The 13,050-nt window shown below is 45.9% G+C and overlaps 1 protein-coding gene across 1 annotated transcript in view; it reads right to left on the bottom strand.

The window, feature by feature from the left end:
* The window catches only part of PURG (purine rich element binding protein G), a 39,146-nt gene that overhangs the window by 5,391 nt on the left and 20,705 nt on the right, over positions 1-13,050 (bottom strand). Inside the window, exon 2 of the mRNA XM_063920022.1 lies at positions 187-256. The gene's annotated coding sequence lies outside the window, so the exon portion shown is untranslated. The remainder of the gene's footprint in view (positions 1-186; positions 257-13,050) is intronic.

The raw sequence follows: 13,050 nt of genomic DNA, 5'->3' as shown, positions 1-13,050 counted from the left end.
GGAATTTTTTTTGACATACATAAGGAATATATAATTAAGAAACTACAAATCTTCTACCAGAATATGAATAAAATTAAATTTTCATTTCCCGGTTCTAAACATACTGTACACAAAGCAGAGACAATTAGTAGGCAATTGGCATGGACTTTGTGCTAGTAAGGCTGAATGAGGCAATGAACATCTCACCTGTGCTCAAACAGGAATATCATGAAGATTAGAGTCCGTGAGAGCCTTCTCAGAACCGGAGTTGTTGACCCTGTGGATGAAAATAAATTTCAGGAAAAGTCAGATCAAATGAACAGCCATCTTCATTCAAGCAATGCAGCACATTATTAATTAGGAACTAAAAATTATATAATAAGCACTAATGATGTGTGGTGAGGTAAATGGCTGAGGAGACACTGGCTAGTACCAGAGACAGATTTACACATAATATATGAGCCCAAGTGTTCATTTGAGCATTATATACAGGAGCAGCAGTATATACTCCTGGAAATTTGGTGAGTTTTGATGTATAGAAAAGATAGGCAGGGGAGGAACTACCTCACCTATCACACTTTTTACTCCAGAGTTTTGACTATAAAAATTATTAGAATACAAAGAATATATTTATAATATATTCTTTGTATTTTTTAATATACTTTACAGTATATAGTCAAAACTCTGGAGTACAGGGGTCGTGGCCTGGCTGCTGAGCAGTGTGGAAGCAGAACCCTGCAGCTCCTGCTTTATAGCTCTTATTTTCCCTATTTCGACCTGGCTGCCCCTTCGAGTGTGCGCCCCAGTGTGCTTCCTTTCTTTTTACAGTGTGGCTGGCCGGGATCTGGTCTGAAGGTCTACACTGTCTAGGTCGACCACTATAGGTCGACAGTCACTAGGCCGACAGGGATGGAAGGTCGACATGTGCTAGGTCGACATGAGTTTTTCAAAAATGTTTTCCTTTTTTTTTTTTTTTTTTTAACTTTTTCATACTTAACGATCCACGTGGACTACGACTGGAACGGTAATCTGTGCCGAGCGAAGTGGTAGCGGAGCGTGGCACCTTGCCCGAAGCATGGTGAGCGAAGAGAGCCATGCGAGGGGACACGTGGCACTAATTGGGGTTCCCGGTCACTCTACGGAGAAAACTACACAAAAAACAAAAACAAAAAACCCCCCTCATGTCGACCTTTTGACCTGTCGACCTACCACATGTCGACCTAGAAACCCTGTCGACTAATAGTGGTCGACCTAAACATTGTCAACCTAGATACTGTCGATTTGATGATCCACACCCGGCTGGCCAGGTTGCGGAGCCGGTAGAGGCTTATAGCTCTCTCTGCGGGTTGCGGCCTACTACCACGCACAAAGCCGGGGCCTCGAGTTTGGTGTTCGTGGAGCAGACTATTCCCCATCCCGGACTCTGTTTCCTGTGCTCTTGCCCTCTTACCGCTGACCTGTGCCCCGGACCGCGGTGTGGCTCCGGGAGGTCCGCTCTGCAGAGGATCCCGGAGGTGTGTGTGTGCTGGAGCCGGCTGCTCCCCCGTGCCGTTGCCTGCTGCCGCTTGAGACGCGGACGTGTCTGGGAGAACGACGCTGCTAGATGCCGCTGCAGGAGTCCCGGCTTCCCATCCTGCTGTGGAAGTTACCTGCCTGGCTGTTATTCGGTGAGTGGCTCCCAGCAGTCCATTGCTTCCTGCCAACCCGCCTTTTTGGAGCCCAGAAGCCGCTGCTGTTATAAGTGTCTGCTGAGCTGCCTTATCCAGGGAGAGCCCTGCTGGCGTTCCTGTCCACTCTCCTACACATCACCTCTCAGTGCCTGCTTCACAGCCTAGCCCCTGTTTCTCCCTATATTTGGCCACTGTTTGCAGGTCTACGGCTGGCCCTTTAGGGTGTCAGGAATGCCTGGATTCTAGTGGATACGGCAGGCTGCGCTGTGGAGATTAACCCCTGATGTAACTACCCACTCCAATGTTTTTTTCTCCCCCCCTGCACGATTCGATTGTTTCAAACTAAACCTTGGAGGGTGAGGTGGCTTCTCTCCGTGATAAATTGGCTGATTTGGAGGACAGATCGCGCAGAAATAATCTTAAAATTACAGGACGTTCCTGAAATGGTCTCGAACAGTAGTCTGCATGATGTCGCTCTTGAACTGTTTCGGAAGCTGTTGCCATCGACTTTCACATCGGATCTCCTCATAGATCGCATCCACAGATTGCCAAAAGCTAAGAATGCCCTGGAAGGTGTTCCTTGTGACGTCGTAATGAGGATAAACTTTTTTTCATGCTAAGGAAGCCTTGCTTAAAGCTGCCAGACCATCATCTTCCTCTGAGGAAGTGTTGGGACATCTATAACTCTTTGGAGACTTCTCTCGGGCTACTCTGGTTAAAAAACGCTCATTCCAGCCTGTCACGCCCATTTTTCGGAAGGAAGGCATTGTCTTCCGATGGGGTTTTCCGACTAGGCTCCTGATCTCTAGGGAGGGCTCTACTATGGCCGTTGCTACGGTGGAAGATGGCATGAATCTTCTCACCAGATGGAACCTCCCCTGTGATTCGTGTGCCTCTTTCTCGGACCACCGCCTTCAGCAGGAATGGGCGATGGTTGGAAAGCATCCATAGGCCTCATAGTTGGCTGAGGTTTCTTGTTTATTCTGACCTTTCAGTTTTTTTGTCCTTTGTGGTATTTTATGGTCTATGTTCATAACTCATTGACAGTGTAGCAATGTTGTCTCATTTACTATTGTCTGCTTCTTTGAATATTACTTAGGCGTTACCCTTACATTGCATTCAGCTTAGGTCAGCTTTATTGACACCTCTAATGCTCTTTTTGCCTTGATCTTATCGAGTTTGACAAGTCTTCAACCATTTACAGTTTTAGGTTTGAGTTAGTTATTACTGTTTACTGGGCGAGTGCGGGGAGGTAGGCCACTACTGCCCCTGCACTTCCTGAGTGAGGCGTTTCCTTTTGGCGCCTCGCTATGACTCCACTGGAGTTTGTTTTTATTATTTTCTGTGTGTTCACCCTCATGTGTCTGGTGTCTTGTCCTCCCCTGCCCCTGTTTGCACCATTTGTATGTCCTGGCTGAGCTTATTTCAGTCATTGCTGAGCTCTGATAGCACTGTTTATTTTCTATCATGGTTAATATTGTCTCAACGCTAAAGGTTTAAATTCACCTCAAAAGAGAAAATTAGCTCTGTCCGCCTTTCAGAAGATTAAAGCGCTCCAGGAAACGCACTTTCGCAAATCAGACCACCCCCATTTCTGACAGTAGATACCCACACTGCTACATGACCAGTGGGCCTGCCAAAAAGGCAGGAGTTACCATACTTGTTTCACAACATTGCCCCTTTGTTTTAGTCTCTCAATATGCGGACCCCAAAGGGAGATTTATTTTGGTTGGGCGACCTGAAGATACTGAGGTCTCTATAGTCTCCTATTATGCTCCCAATACTAGGCAACTTCCTTTCTGCAGGAAATTTTGTGCGGTTCTCCAGAAACATGCCAAGGGGGCCGTTACGGTTCTCTGTGATTTTAACATGGTCTTAGAACCGCCAGTGGATAGGTCCCGCTCTACTGCTTTGAAATCTACCGCACCCCTGGAATCTGCCTCTGGATTCCGTACTTTGTTAGGGGAATAGGACATTTATGATGCCTGGCGCTCTAAACACCCGACGGTACGGGATTATACGTATTATTCTCATGTCCATTGCTCCTACTCGAGAATAGACTTCATACTGACGGATAGGTGGACCTTGTCGTCTTAGTCAGATTGACATACTGCCCATGACTTGGTCTTATCACTCCCCCCTTTTTGTTCAACGGGTCTTGGTGTCACGTAGGGCTGCCCCAGGCCCCTCGAGACTTGGTAACTTTATTTTGTCTCAGCCAGTAGGCCCAACAGGCCATTCAGAAATCCATTTCTCTGCATCTACAAACTAATCGCCCCGAGGAGACAGACACTTTTATCCACTGGTGTTCTCTTAAGGCAGTAGTACGTGGATCGGCCATTCAAACTGCAGCCCAACTTAAGAAAGGTTATAGTCTTGCTGAGGCGGAAAAAAGCTGCTAGGTTGGAAGCTGCCCATAAAGTGTCTCCCTCTAATAAATCGCTCTATAAGCTTCTTTTACAGGCATTAGAGAGGGTTAATACCTTCTCTCTTCGAGAAGTTCAACGCAACTTGTTTCGCCTGAATCAACGCTTTTACGTTTTTGGCAACAAAGCTGGTGGTCTTCTTGCCTGGAAGTTGAGAGGCCGTTGTGCTAAAGCACGAGTCCACCATGTGAATAATTCCACTGGTGCTACAGTTTCGGACCCGTATGATATTGCAAGTGCCTTCGCGGAATACTACTCCCAGCTCTATAATCTACGTGCCGACTCCAACCATTAGATTCTGATGTTGCTGCTTTTCTGAGTGATGAGTCTACATGCCCTGGACTCAGCCACTTGCCGACCCCTTTGCGCACCCTGGTCTCTTTCTGAGGTAGAGGCTGCTATTGATGCTATTCCAGCTGATAAAGCTCCGGGCCAGGATGGTTATCCAGCTAATTTTTATAAATCTTATAAAAGCAGTTTGGCCCGACACTCTTAGCAGTCTTCAATGAAACGTCTGCCTCCGGGCGACTACCTAAATGAATGCTAGAAGCGCAAATTGTAGCGATTCCAAAGCCGGGTAAGACCCCCTCTTCAGTACAAAACTATCATCCGATAGCCCTGCTAAATACGGATACTAAATTATTTGCTAAACTTATTGCTACTCCTCTAGGTCCCCTTCTCCCTTCATTAATTGCAGCTGTCCAGGTTGGGTTTGTTCCGGGCAGGCAGGCTCCGGATAATACTCGCAGAGTGCTCAACATCATAGAATACTGTGACTCTAAAAAGGAACCCCTATTAGTTATATCTTTGGATGCCGAGAAGGCGTTCGATAGATTGCATTGGGGTTATCTGAAGTCGGTACAGCTGCGATTTAGTTTTCGTGGCCGGATCTTGGACTCTATCCTGGCCCTATATTCTGCTCCTTCAGTGAAGGTTTTTGTGAACGGCTGTCTATCCTTGGGGTTTGATATTTCCATTGGCACTAGGCAGGGATGTCCATTGTCTCCCATTATTTTTGCTCTGGCCATTGAGCCTCTGGCTGAAAAGATTAGATCTACTAACGGTATCAAAGGTCCTGAGATAGGGGGACTATCCCGCAAACTTAGTTTATTTGTGGATGATATCCTCTTATATATAGTGCATTCCGAAACATCCCTTCCATCACTCCACCACGTGCTAGAGGAGTATTCCAACATTTCTTACTACAAATTAACTACATCCAAGACTGAGGCTCACCCCTTACATATTCTGGAAGAGGTTATTAAGTTACTCAAGGCTAAATATAAATCTCTTAAATATCTAGGGGTTTATCTAGCCGGTTTTGAAAACTGGTTAAAGACTGGCTTATCCATGATATATCTTGGTTGGGATGTATTGCGGCTGCCAAGATGATCCTACTCCCCAAACTTATGTATCTTTTCCGCGCTATCCCCAGACCTCTCCCTAAATCACTTGGTAATAAGTTTAACAGGATTCTATCAATATATTTGGAAGGGTGCCAAACCCTGTATAGCCAGTGACTCTGACAGACTTGCTTTGGCTCCCCCCCACACACACTGCCCCCCCCCCATTGCTCGGCCCAGGAGCTGCGATTAGAACAACTCTGTCAGTGTGGCACAGAATTATCTCTGTACATGATGATATAGGTCTGCCCGCCCCAGACCTAACGCTTTTGACGATAGCGCGGCTCATTCCGGATTTGAAGCTTGACTCGTGGCATTTAGCCGGCCTATCGACCTTAAGAGATGTTTTTCCAGAGGAGTGGCTTGAGTCCTTTTCCCAACTACAAACACAATTTCATATCCCTAAACAAGACTTTTATAAATACCTTCAGTTGTATCACTGGCTAACCACCTACCTTCAAAGGGCGAATGTTTTACCTCCCTTCCCCAAACTGTTGTTTTCTAGACTGACCTCCTCATTACACAGAGGCGGTATAACAAAATGGTATCAACTCATTGTGATTAACTTCAAAACAGGGAAATTGCCAGCTCAGGTCAAATTGGAAAGGGACCTATCTAGAACACTACATGAGGATGAATGGGACTCTATTTCTTTTAATTGCTTTAAGATGTCAAAATGTTTGAGCCACTCCGAGATGTTCTATAAACTGTGTCAGAGGGCATACTTCACACCAGAGCGGCAACATAGTATATGGCCTTCCACTTCCCGGTATTGTTGGAGGAATTGTGGTTGTATTGGGAGTATATATCACATCTTTTGGGAATGTGCAGCGCTCCATCCGATCTGGTCTGAGGTGTTTTCTCTTATAGAGGATGTGTTATTAGTGTCAATCCCTGTGGACCCAGTAGTGGGGCTATTTCATTATTCTTCACAGAAGCTTCTTAGTGGCGATGCTTATCTCTTAGGACACATATTGAGTTCTACTAAGGCTGCTATAGCGCAGTTATGATAATCAGCTTCCATGCCGTGTATAAGACATGTTCTGAATAAAGTCCACAAACATTACCTGTTTGAAACAGCCAATTGTACATATTCCTCCTCTGCCTCTTCTATATACGTGAAGTGGTTCAAGTGGAGTGAATACGGGGAGAATAAGGGTCAGTCCACTATATATAGTGACTCTGTGGTTTTGACTGTTTTGCACTCACCAAGAAGCGGCTCTGTCCAGTGACTTACTCTAGCCCCATTAGATTGTATGATCTATGACTGACATGCACAATATACTGGTTATGTTTCTCACCTTGTCTACCCCTGTTTGTCTTTGCCTAGCCCTCTTATCTCTCCCCCTAATTTGCTTACTTGATTGTAAGCTGGTTTACTAGCATTATAGGTACAATACACTGTATTCATATTTCTGTGCCTGGAATTTTATGCGACCTGACTTGAACATTGCTTGTACTCTGTTTATACACTATGTTTTGTTGCTGCTTTAATCAATAAAAATAATTAAAAAAAAAAAAAAAACTCTGAAGTACATTTGAGCTATTTAAAAAAAATAAATGTATAATGAATTGTAAGAATCCTGTGTTCGGCTTTCCCTTGTCTGATTCTGCATCGTAGCACTTAAACCCCCCCCCAGAGATCACAAAGTATTCCACCAAAAAATGAAAGTCTGTTTTTTTTAAAGGAATTTGCCAAGCTACTTCCCACTTTAGAGCAGAGAAGCGCTTGCAAGTTGATGGTATGTTTGGGGTAAGGAGGTAAATGGTATTGGGATACATCATGCATATTGAACTTTGTCAAGCTAATTTGTCAAGCTACTTCCCACTTTAGAGCAGAGAAGCGCTTGCAAGTTGATGGTATGTTTGGGGTAAGGAGGTAAATGGTATTGGGATACATCATGCATATTGAACTTTGTGGCTATCACCAAGAACAAGTACTTTCAAATTATTGGGGAATTCTTTCAACTCCTGATCTCAGTCATCAAGCTCACCCAGAAAAGACCCTATCCCTAGAAAAAAAAAGTTAATAAATATAGGTGCACAAACATGCATCTCAAAACAAATGCGATACAATTGCTGACGCATGCAAAACAGTTTACCAAAATTTCAGAATCACAGATACTTTCTAAAGTTTTTTTTAAATGTTAAATTAACAATAAATAAAGATATAAATAAATAAATAATCTAAAGATAAATCTGATGAGAAATAAAAACCTGTTATAACCTTGTAAAAGATTGCCGCTTTAAAAATACAGGCATGCTCACACAAACTCTCGTATACTATTACATTTAGCCCCCAATGTGTATTGATGAACTATGAGAATATTAACCCATGGCAAAAGCTAAAAACAAACGAAATAAGCTTTAACCCCATTAGTTATCATGGGTGTACAGTCTTGCTATGGGTCAGGAAAAGCAAAAATAATAAGAATTTACTTACCGATAATTCTATTTCTCATAGTCCGTAGTGGATGCTGGGGACTCCGTAAGGACCATGGGGAATAGCGGCTCCGCAGGAGACTGGGCACATCTAAAGAAAGCTTTAGGACTAACTGGTGTGCACTGGCTCCTCCCCCCATGACCCTCCTCCAAGCCTCAGTTAGGATACTGTGCCCGGACGAGCGTACACAATAAGGAAGGATTTTGAATCCCGGGTAAGACTCATACCAGCCACACCAATCACACCGTATAACCTGTGATCTGAACCCAGTTAACAGCATGATAACAGAGGAGCCTCTGAAAGATGGCTCACAACAATAATAACCCGATTTTTGTAACAATAACTATGTACAAGTATTGCAGACAATCCGCACTTGGGATGGGCGCCCAGCATCCACTACGGACTATGAGAAATAGAATTATCGGTAAGTAAATTCTTATTTTCTCTAACGTCCTAAGTGGATGCTGGGGACTCCGTAAGGACCATGGGGATTATACCAAAGCTCCCAAACGGGCGGGAGAGTGCGGATGACTCTGCAGCACCAAATGAGAGAACTCCAGGTCCTCCTCAGCCAGGATATCAATTTTGTAGAATTTTACAAACGTATTTGCTCCTGACCAAGTAGCTGCTCGGCAAAGTTGTAAAGCCGAGACCCCTCGGGCAGCCGCCCAAGATGAGCCCACCTTCCTTGTGGAGTGGGCATTTACAGATTTTTGGCTGTGGCAGGCCTGCCACAGAATGTGCAAGCTGAATTGTACTACAAATCCAACGAGCAATAGTCTGCTTAGAAGCAGGAGCACCCAGCTTGTTGGGTGCACACAGGATAAACAGCGAGTCAGATTTCCTGACTCCAGCCGTCCTGGAAACATATTTTCAGGGCACTGACAACGTCTAGCAACTTGGAGGCCTCCAAGTCCCTAGTAGCCGCAGGCACCACCAATAGGTTGGTTCAGGTGAGACGCTGAAACCACCTTAGGGAGAAACTGAGGACGAGTCCTCAATTCCGCCCTGTCCGAATGGAAAATCAGATAAGGGCTTTTTCAGGATAAAGCCGCCAATTCTGACACGCGCCTGGCCCAGGCCAGGGCCAACAGCATGACCACTTTCCATGTGGGATATTTTAACTCCACAGATTTAAGTGGTTCAAACCAATGTGACTTTTGGAACCCAAAACTACATTGAGATCCCAAAGTGCCACTGGAGGCACAAAAGGAGGCTGTATATGCAGTACCCCTTTTACAAACGTCTGAACTTCAGGGACTGAAGCTAGTTCTTTTTGGAAGAAAATTGACAGGGCCGAAATTTGAACCTTAATGGACCCCAATTTCAGGCCCATAGACACTCCTGTTTGCAGGAAATGTAGGAATCGACCCAGTTGAATTTCCTCCGTCGGGACTTACTGGCCTCGCACCACGCAACATATTTTCGCCAATTGCGGGGATAATGTTTTTGCGGTTACATCCTTCCTGGCTTTGATCAGGATAGGGATGACTTCATCCGGAATGCCTTTTTTCCTTCAGGATCCGGCGTTCAACCGCCATGCCGTCAAACGCAGCTGCGGTAAGTCTTGGAACAGACAGGGTCCTTGCTGGAGCAGGTCCCTTCTTAGAGGTAGAGGCCACGGATCCTCCGTGAGCATCTCTTGAAGTTCCGGTTACCAAGTCCTTCTTGGCCAATCCGGAGCCACGAATATAGTGCTTTCTCCTCTCCATCTTATCAATCTCAGTACCTTGGGTATGAGAGGCAGAGGAGGGAACACATACACTGACTGGTACACCCACGGTGTTACCAGAGCGTCTACAACTATTGCCTGAGGGTCTCTTGACCTGGCGCAATACCTGTCGAGTTTTTTAATCATGTGGACGACTTCTGGGTGAAGTCCCCACTCTCCCGGGTGGAGGTCGTGCTGATGAAGTCTGCTTCCCAGTTGTCCACTCCCGGAATGAATACTGTTGACAGTGCTATCACATGATTTTCCGCCCAGCGAAGAATCCCTGCAGCTTCTGCCATTGCCCTCCTGCTTCTTGTGCCACCCTGTCTGTTTACGTGGGTGACTGCCATGATGTTGTCCGACTGGATCAATACCGGCTGACCTTGAAGCAGAGGTCTTGCTAAGCTTAGAGCATTGTAAATGGCCCTTAGCTTCAGGATATTTATGTGAAGTGATGTATCCAGGCTTGACCCTAAGCCCTGGATATTTCTTCCCTGTGTGACTGCTCCCCAGCCTCGCAGGCTGGCATCCGTGGTCACCAGGACCCAGTCCTGAATGCCGAATCTGCGGCCCTCTAGAAGATGAGCACTCTGCAACCACCACAGGATGGATACCCTTGTCCTTGGTGACAGGGTTATCCGCTGATGCATCTGAAAATGCGACCCGGACCATTTGTCCAGTAGGTTCCACTGGAAATCTCTTGCGTGGAATCTAACGAATGGGATTGCTTCGTAGGAAGCCACCATTTTTACCCAGAACCCTTGTGCATTGATGCACTGAGACTTGGTTCGATTTTAGGAGGTTCCTGACTAGCTCGGATAACTCCCTGGCTTTCTCTTCCGGGAGAAACACCTTTTTTCTGGACTGTGTCCAGGAACATCCCTAGGAAACAGAAGACAAGTCGTCGGAACCAGCTGCGATTTTGGAATATTGAGAATCCAATCGTGCTGCCGCAACACTACCTGAGATAGTGCTACACCGACTTCCAACTGTTCCCTGGATCTTACCCTTATCAGGGAATCGTCCAAGTAAGGGATAACTAAAATTCCCTTCCTTCGAAGGGATATCATTTCGGCCATTACCTTGGTAAAGACCCGGGGTGTCGTGGACCATCCCTACGGCAGCGTCTGAACTGATAGTGACAGTTCTGTACCATAACCTGAGGTACCCTTGGTGAGAAGGGTAAATTTTGACATGAAGGTAAGCATCCTTGATGTCCCGAGACATCATGTAGTCCCCTTCTTCCAGGTTCGCAATCACTGCTCTGAGTGACTCAATCTTGAATTTGAACCTCTGTATGTAAGTGTTCAAAGATTTTAGATTTAGAATCGGTCTCACCGAGCCGTCTGGCTTCGGTACCACAATAGTGTGGAATAATACCCCGTTCCCTGTTGCAGGAGGGGTACCTTGATTATCACCTGCTGGGAATACAGCTTGTGAATGGCTTCCAAAACTGCCTCCCTGTCAGAGGGAGACGTCGGAAAAGCCGACTTTTGGAAACGGCGAGGGGGAGACGTCTCGAATTTCAATATGTACCCTTGAGATATTACCTGAAGGATCCAGGGGTCTACTTGCGAGTGAGCCCACTGCGCACTGAAATTCATTGAGAACGGGCCCCCACCGTGCCTGAGCTTGTAAGGCCCTAGCGTCATACTGAGGGCTTTGCAGAGGCGGGAAAGGATTTCTGTTCCTGGGAACTGGGTAATCTCTTCAGCCTTTTTCCTCTCCCTCTGTCACGAGCAGAAAAGAGGAACCTTTTGTCCGCTTGCCAACAAAGGACTGCGCCTGATAATACGGCGTCTTATTTTGAGAGGCGACCTGGGGTACAAACGTGGATTTCCCAGTTGTTGCCGTGGCCACCAGGTCTAAAAGACCGACCCCAAATGTCCCCTTTCAAAGGCAATACTTCCAAATGCCGTTTGGAATCCGCATCACCTGACCATTTTACTGGTAGAATTGGACAACGCACTTATACTTGATGCCAGTCGGCAATTATTCCGCTGTGCATCCTGCATATATAGAAATGCATCTTTTAAATGCTCTATAGGCAATAATATACTATCCTTATCTAGGATATCAATATTTCCAGTCAGGGAATCCGACCATGCCAACCCAGCACTGCACCTCCAGGCTGAGGCGATTGCTGGTCGCAGTATAACACCAGTATGTGTGTGAATACATTTTTGGATACCCTCCTGCTTTCTATCAGCAGGATCCTTAAGGGCGGCCATCTCATGAGAGGGTAGAGCCCTTGTTCTTACAAGCGTGAGAGCGCCTTATCCCCCCTAGGGGGTGTTTCCCAACGCACCCTAACCTCTGGCGGGAAAGGGTATACAGCCAATACTTTTTAAGAAATTATCAATTGTTATCGGGGGGAAACCCACGCATCATCACACATTTTATTTCTCAGATTCAGGAAAACTACAGGTAGTTTTTTCCTCACCGAACATAATACCCCTTTTTGGTGGTACTCGTATTATCAGAAATGTATAAAACATTTTCCATTGTCTCAATCATGTAACGTGTGGCCCTACTGGAAATCACGGTTGTCTCTTCACCGTCGACACAGGAGTCAGTATCCGTGTCGGCGTCTGTATCTGCCATCTGAGGTAACGGGCGCTTTAGAGCCCCTGACGGCCTATGAGACGTCTGGACAGGCACAAGCTGAGTAGCCGGCTGTCTCATGTCAACCACTGTTTTTTAATACAGAGCTGACACTGTCACGTAATTTTCAACAGTACATCCACTCAGGTGTCGACCCCCTAGGTGGTGACATCACTGTTACAGACACTCTGCTCCGTCTCCACATCATTTTTCTCCTCATACATGTCGACACAAACGTACCGACACACAGCACACACACAGGGAATGCTCTGATAGAGGACAGGACCCCACTAGCCCTTTGGGGAGACAGAGGGAGAGTATGCCAGCACACACCAAAGCGCTATATATATATATATATATATATATATATATATATATATATATATATATATATATATATATACATACATACATACAGGGATAACCTTATATAAGTGTTTTTCCCCTTATAGCTGCTGTATGTTCTAATACTGCGCCTAATTAGTGCCCCCCTCTCTTTTTTTTTTAACCCTTTCTGTAGTGTAGTGACTGCAGGGAAGAGCCAGGGAGCTTCCCTCCAACTGAGCTGCGAGGGAAAATGGCGCCAGTGTGCTGAGGAGATAGGCTCCGCCCCCTTTTCGGCGGCCTTATCACCCGTTTTTCTGTATATTCTGGCAGGGGTTAAATGCATCCATATAGCCCAGGAGCTATATGTGATGTATTTTTTGCCATGTAAGGTATTTTTATCATGTTTTATTGCGTCTCAGGGCGCCCCCCCCAGCGCCCTGCACCCTCAGTGACCGGAGTATGAAGTGTGCTGAGAGCAATGGCGCAC

The sequence above is a fragment of the Pseudophryne corroboree genome, chromosome 1 (genome assembly GCF_028390025.1).
Source record: "Pseudophryne corroboree isolate aPseCor3 chromosome 1, aPseCor3.hap2, whole genome shotgun sequence".
NCBI lineage: Eukaryota > Metazoa > Chordata > Amphibia > Anura > Myobatrachidae > Pseudophryne > Pseudophryne corroboree.
Note: the sequence above shows the minus strand (reverse complement) of the source record. Positions and strands in the feature narration are given on the sequence as shown.